The 5,000-nt window shown below is 40.9% G+C and overlaps 1 protein-coding gene, 1 long non-coding RNA gene and 1 pseudogene across 5 annotated transcripts in view; 1 reads left to right on the top strand and 2 right to left on the bottom strand.

Moving 5' to 3' along the window:
* Positions 1 to 5,000, bottom strand: part of LOC138016671 (uncharacterized) — a 310,549-nt gene that overhangs the window by 198,086 nt on the left and 107,463 nt on the right. The gene's annotated exons all lie outside the window — the stretch shown is intronic.
* Positions 1 to 5,000, top strand: part of LOC138016670 (uncharacterized) — a 171,002-nt gene that overhangs the window by 84,015 nt on the left and 81,987 nt on the right. The window lies entirely within an intron of this gene.
* LOC138016191 (zinc finger protein 862-like) lies at positions 795 to 4,733 on the bottom strand (annotated as a pseudogene).

The raw sequence follows: 5,000 nt of genomic DNA, 5'->3' as shown, positions 1-5,000 counted from the left end.
AGCCAATCTTTGAGAAGGATTTCGTTTTTAACAGGGAAACGATGAAAACTTAACCCTTTTGGTGTCTGAGAGTTCTATTAGAAGAGCCCACAATAAAGCACTGAACCATTTTTCAAGTTTCCCGCTTTCAAGCAAGTGAGCGCAATGACGTCACGCTTAGCGCCCAAACCTGCTATAGTACAGCCAAAATGGTTGACTTCCATCGAGTGATCAATACGGGTCTCTCTGGCCTCATAAAGACGACAAAATGTAAGAAACCCCTCAAATACTCGAATATTTCCTTTAACTAAGTCAGGCACTACAAATTTGGCGAAGGAAAATAAAATCCATTTTTATCTTCAGTTCTCCTTTAAATAACAATGCATCTTTAGGACTGTTATGAATAAATTACAAACACAGAACTTGAAGCTGTCTTTTACTTCTACTATGAGTCTCACTGAAAGTTACAGACGATTGTTTCGGGAACACAGTGCAAGATTATTGATAACGGGCGGCAACATGGCAAAAGGTGACTTAATTTACCGCTCAACTGGATTATGACATATACTGTTTTGCAGGCTTATACAAGTTGTTTGCAACTACAGTTGTGGATACGTTAAGACATGATTGAATATATGAAACGTTTAAATTTATTGACTGGCAGTCCTCAGTCCAACTGATGAAGTTACCAACTAAACCAACATAATTTGTGATATTCATCAATGCAACTGCCATAATACTGGCAACAATGCAAAAAGCTAACGTGTTTAAGTCAGTCATTGTACGTGTTCAGATTAAAGGATTTCTTCGTCAGCTTACTCAGGTGCTGAATCCACGTCAATCGGTAGAACATTTTCTGGAACCCTTTTAGGACCAGACAGGGAAACAGTTGCTGCTAGGTTTTGCAACTGACAACATGAGGATGAAGCGGTAGCAGTTGCTGCAGGTCGAGGAGGAACTCGGGGGACTGCCATCTTGTGGCCAGCCATATGTCTGCCACCAGGTCCGCTGGTTAACCATTTGTTTATAGACTCTCCAGGATCAAAGTCATCATCTGAAGGACCACCACAGTTTATTTTCATCAAAGCTTGAAGAGAATCATTTGAAAGTCGATTACGCAAGGATGTTTTTATCATGTTCATGGATTAAAATTGGCGTTAACACTCTGCTGTACTTGGACTCAGTGCGAGCATCAAGTCCACCAACACAAGAATGTTCTGAAATCGGGCTGGGCAAATCCCCATAAGCCTGCAGCAGTGGAGCTCCGTGGAAATGTACAACAAAGGTTTTCAGTGCCACCCATTCTTGGGGGATTTTATTGCATTCTTCTTCTGACAACTGCTCCTTAAAATGGTTAGCTATTCTTTGAACCTCATTCCCACCAAAAGTTGCCAACTGTTCTTGTTCGTGTTGCCAGAAATTGAAGTTAAATATCTTAAAGTAAACGAGAGGAGCTTCGTTAAAGTTATCAAATCGCGAGTTGAGGTATGTGATTGCATTTTCCAGCAGTTTCTGCATGCTACTGTCTTCTTTGTATGATGGAGAGGACGCACCAGTAAGTTGGACTTTCTGGTTACCAAATTCCTTAGAAGCAGTGAGATTCTGATAGAATTCTTTACTGTGCTTTACCATGTGCTGTTCCAAGCTGCTAAGCTTCATTGTGGTTTCGTGTATGCTATCTGGGACTTCAGGAATTGTAAGCTTTTCATGCTGGAAGATTTTGGAGGTTTCTGTGATAGCATCCAGCAAATCAAGTATAAAATGAAGGATCTTTACGAAACGTATAGTGATGATCTCCTTGTGAATACTGGATGCCTTTCCTTTACTTGTAGCATCCTGTGATGCTCTACCAGCAGCATCTGCTGTGTGCATAACAGTTGAAGCAAACTTCTTCTTGTTTGCCCACCTGACAGCTTTGACTATTTATATAACAATGATACGTAATTATGTACACGTGCTGCGCCAAGCACTTATAATCGAACTTACACTCGTAGGTTACCGTTCAGAGATCCCTGTTTTACTACTCTTGAAACAACCCATCCTTTAATAATGCTAACCGTAACCCTAATTACGACTAAAGGCACTGTTTAGGCTTAAGGTTAGTCCCTCTGATAGTTTTAGGTTTTCCAGTATTGCTGTGAACTTTGACCTGCTTTTGCTTCATGCCCCGTGCGTGCGGCACACTCATACGTTCACTGCGTGGAAGAGTGGACCACGCTTACAGTCTGATTCGTGCATCTTTCATGTGAAACTTTAATGCACGAGTTCATTGCAATTAAAATCGTTTCTTGTTTCCCTTTTTTTGAAGCAAACTTGTGTCTTCGTAATAATCAAGATCGTTACCTAAGTAAAAGCGTCAGCAAAGGGAAATTTGAACATTTGGAAATTGTCCCTGCTTTATAGTCTATTCCGAGCGGTGCATAGAGTGGTACAAAGAAAACAGTTTACTTTCGTCTTGCGTGTCCAAAACCTGTGTGGAAACGCAATCAGTTGACAAAGACAAAGTGCATCGGGAGATCGATTGATCTGTTTCGCTATGCTCAAGAAAAAAGTACAATGGATAACCTTCAATCCGCCAGAACACATAATTTTCTGAAAGTAAACTTTCCTTGAAAAAATAATAGCCCTAGCTACCTGTGGCCTGAAAGTTTACAATTGCCTACAAGACAAAGGCTAACATCATCTCACAGTTAACCATCGCCTAAACTTCACGGTCGACCCAGACAAACGAGCCCACAGCAGGGGATAGAAAAGACATGATGGGGAGTGAAACGAAATATGCCTCCTACGGGAACATTCATAGATCTCTACCAAAGTTATTTACTTGGGAGCATCATTGAGCATATTGCCGATCTGTACAAAGAGCGATAAATCGCAAAAGCCCACCACATGCACCGTTCGTGATCCTGAATACAGGAAAGGGAGAAAACATACACTTTGCAGTGTCTCGGCGAATTCGCAAGCAGACAGAAAGAACAATTTCACGATAAAAAGAGCAGGTAACCATTAAATTTTTTATGACAGTACTTTTATTTGATCTGTTACGTTTGGTTGTTTGAGAATCTGAACCCTATTACAACGATTGCTTGAAACTCCACTTTCGCTTAATAAATATTCTAAAATTGAAAAATGGGTGCCGACATTGCAGGAAAAAATGTTAGATTTTCCGTATTTCAGTCAGAAGTTCGACCGGTTTTTTTTAAGTCCATATAAGAAGAAAAGAAGAAAGAACAAAGCGCCACAGTCCCAAACGGCCTCTATTGTGATCGCTATTGTTTTCTTGAAACAAAGGAGCGTACGCATAATGAAGTAGGGACCTGTTCGGAAATCTTGCCGCCCTTTCTTTCAGATTTCGTCGATGTTTACTGCCATTTTACCCTCACAAATGTCAAGGAATCGCCGTTAAGAAAGAGCAAAGAACATCACTCGCGCGAATTTCAAACCATCGATAACCGATTGCTTTGTCACAAAACCTCGTTTCCAGGGGTTTCCGGCGGTGTGATTCAAAATGGCGGACAATTGCACGCCTTGTCCGCCTTGTCCACAAAGATCCTGGGAACGACGTTGACTTTGAGTTAATTTATGTACGAGGGTTCAAGCATTGCGTTTATCATTGGTTGGTTTTCGTCGTAGGATGTTGCCGCTGATGAAACTCAAAAGGTTCCGAATACCAGTGCAGTTTTCGTTTTGCCACAGTAGTAAAATGTGTAACAAATCATGCACATTGCCTTTGACAACAAAACAAAAATGGTGTAAATCACCATATTTTCTCCCAGGTAAATACGAATTTTTATAGGAAAGAAATTTGCAAATTTACATATTCAGGCAATTCATTCCCTTTTGCTCCCATTGCAAAAGAGAGTAAATTAAATGCAAATGTGGGTATTTGGGTCCTTTTAAAATCAGTTCAAGAAATACTGCAAATTGTTGGTTTTACGGCATGTTTGCTTGCATTTGCGATTGTGGTCAAACTGCTATCTTTGCGGTGAAGCAAATTGGAGCAAATCTGGGGAAACGTTAAAGATTTGCATTTCACGCAAATGCCAAGCAAATTTTGCAGCATACATTCCTATATGCCAAGCAAATTTGCAGCATACAAATTTCTATATAACAAATATCCAGGTTTGTGCAGACTTTACCTGTCAAACCAAAGTTAAAGCAAATTTAAAGCCCCAAATTTGCCACATATTTGCTCAATTCGCAAGTAAATCCATTTTTTCGTCCAGAGCTGGTTGTTGATACAAACAAAAATACCCCGCGGTCAAAGTATAAAAAGGTTCACGTATAACTTCGTCAGTTAGGCCAAAATACATGTGAACTGGTTTTAAATAAGCTTAATAAAAATTCAATTATTTGAATCATCAGTTAGAATGTACCTTTCCGATCTGGCAATTTTCTTTCTCACAGCAAGCACGAATTTTTTGATGATTGCTTGCAGTTTTCACGGGAGTAATATCCTGTATTAATCTTGTCTCGTCAGGTCGAGAGATTCCTTGAGAATCTTTAGCTCCTAGAACGTTTTTTTTCGTTATTCTCGTTCTCTTGTCGTTAGGAAAATGCATTTACATCTTCGTCGGCTTGCGGCGGTGATTATTCAAAACAAAGAACAAATTCATTCAGCAAAGTTTAAAAAGGCGGGAATCGTGACGGCGTTGCGCAATATGACCACTCGTATTACATACCAAAAACACGCCACTTGGTTCCCGGATGTGGTGGTCGTATTCTTGGTTTTCGCATGACGTCTCGGCCGCCATATTGGAGTGAATGAGGCAATGAAACGGCGGCCATGTTGGAGTCCCGATCCAATCCTCCGGGAATTGAACTCTATAGATTGCTTGCAGTCTCTGAGTTAATCGAACCGCCTGCTTCGGTCACGCAGCCGAGCCAAGGGGAGAGTGGTGATAGAGAGGGATACGGGGACCCTAAATCTCTCTCTATCACCATTCTCCCTTCGACTCGCTTGCGTGACCAAAGCGGGCGGTTCGACTTTTAGGGACCTTAAGATTCTACGATGGCGACGT

Source organism: Montipora capricornis, chromosome 9 (assembly GCF_036669925.1).
Source record: "Montipora capricornis isolate CH-2021 chromosome 9, ASM3666992v2, whole genome shotgun sequence".
In the NCBI taxonomy this organism is placed as follows: domain Eukaryota; kingdom Metazoa; phylum Cnidaria; class Anthozoa; order Scleractinia; family Acroporidae; genus Montipora; species Montipora capricornis.
The sequence above is the reverse complement of the archived record's forward strand: the minus strand, read 5'-3'. Positions and strand labels throughout refer to the sequence as shown.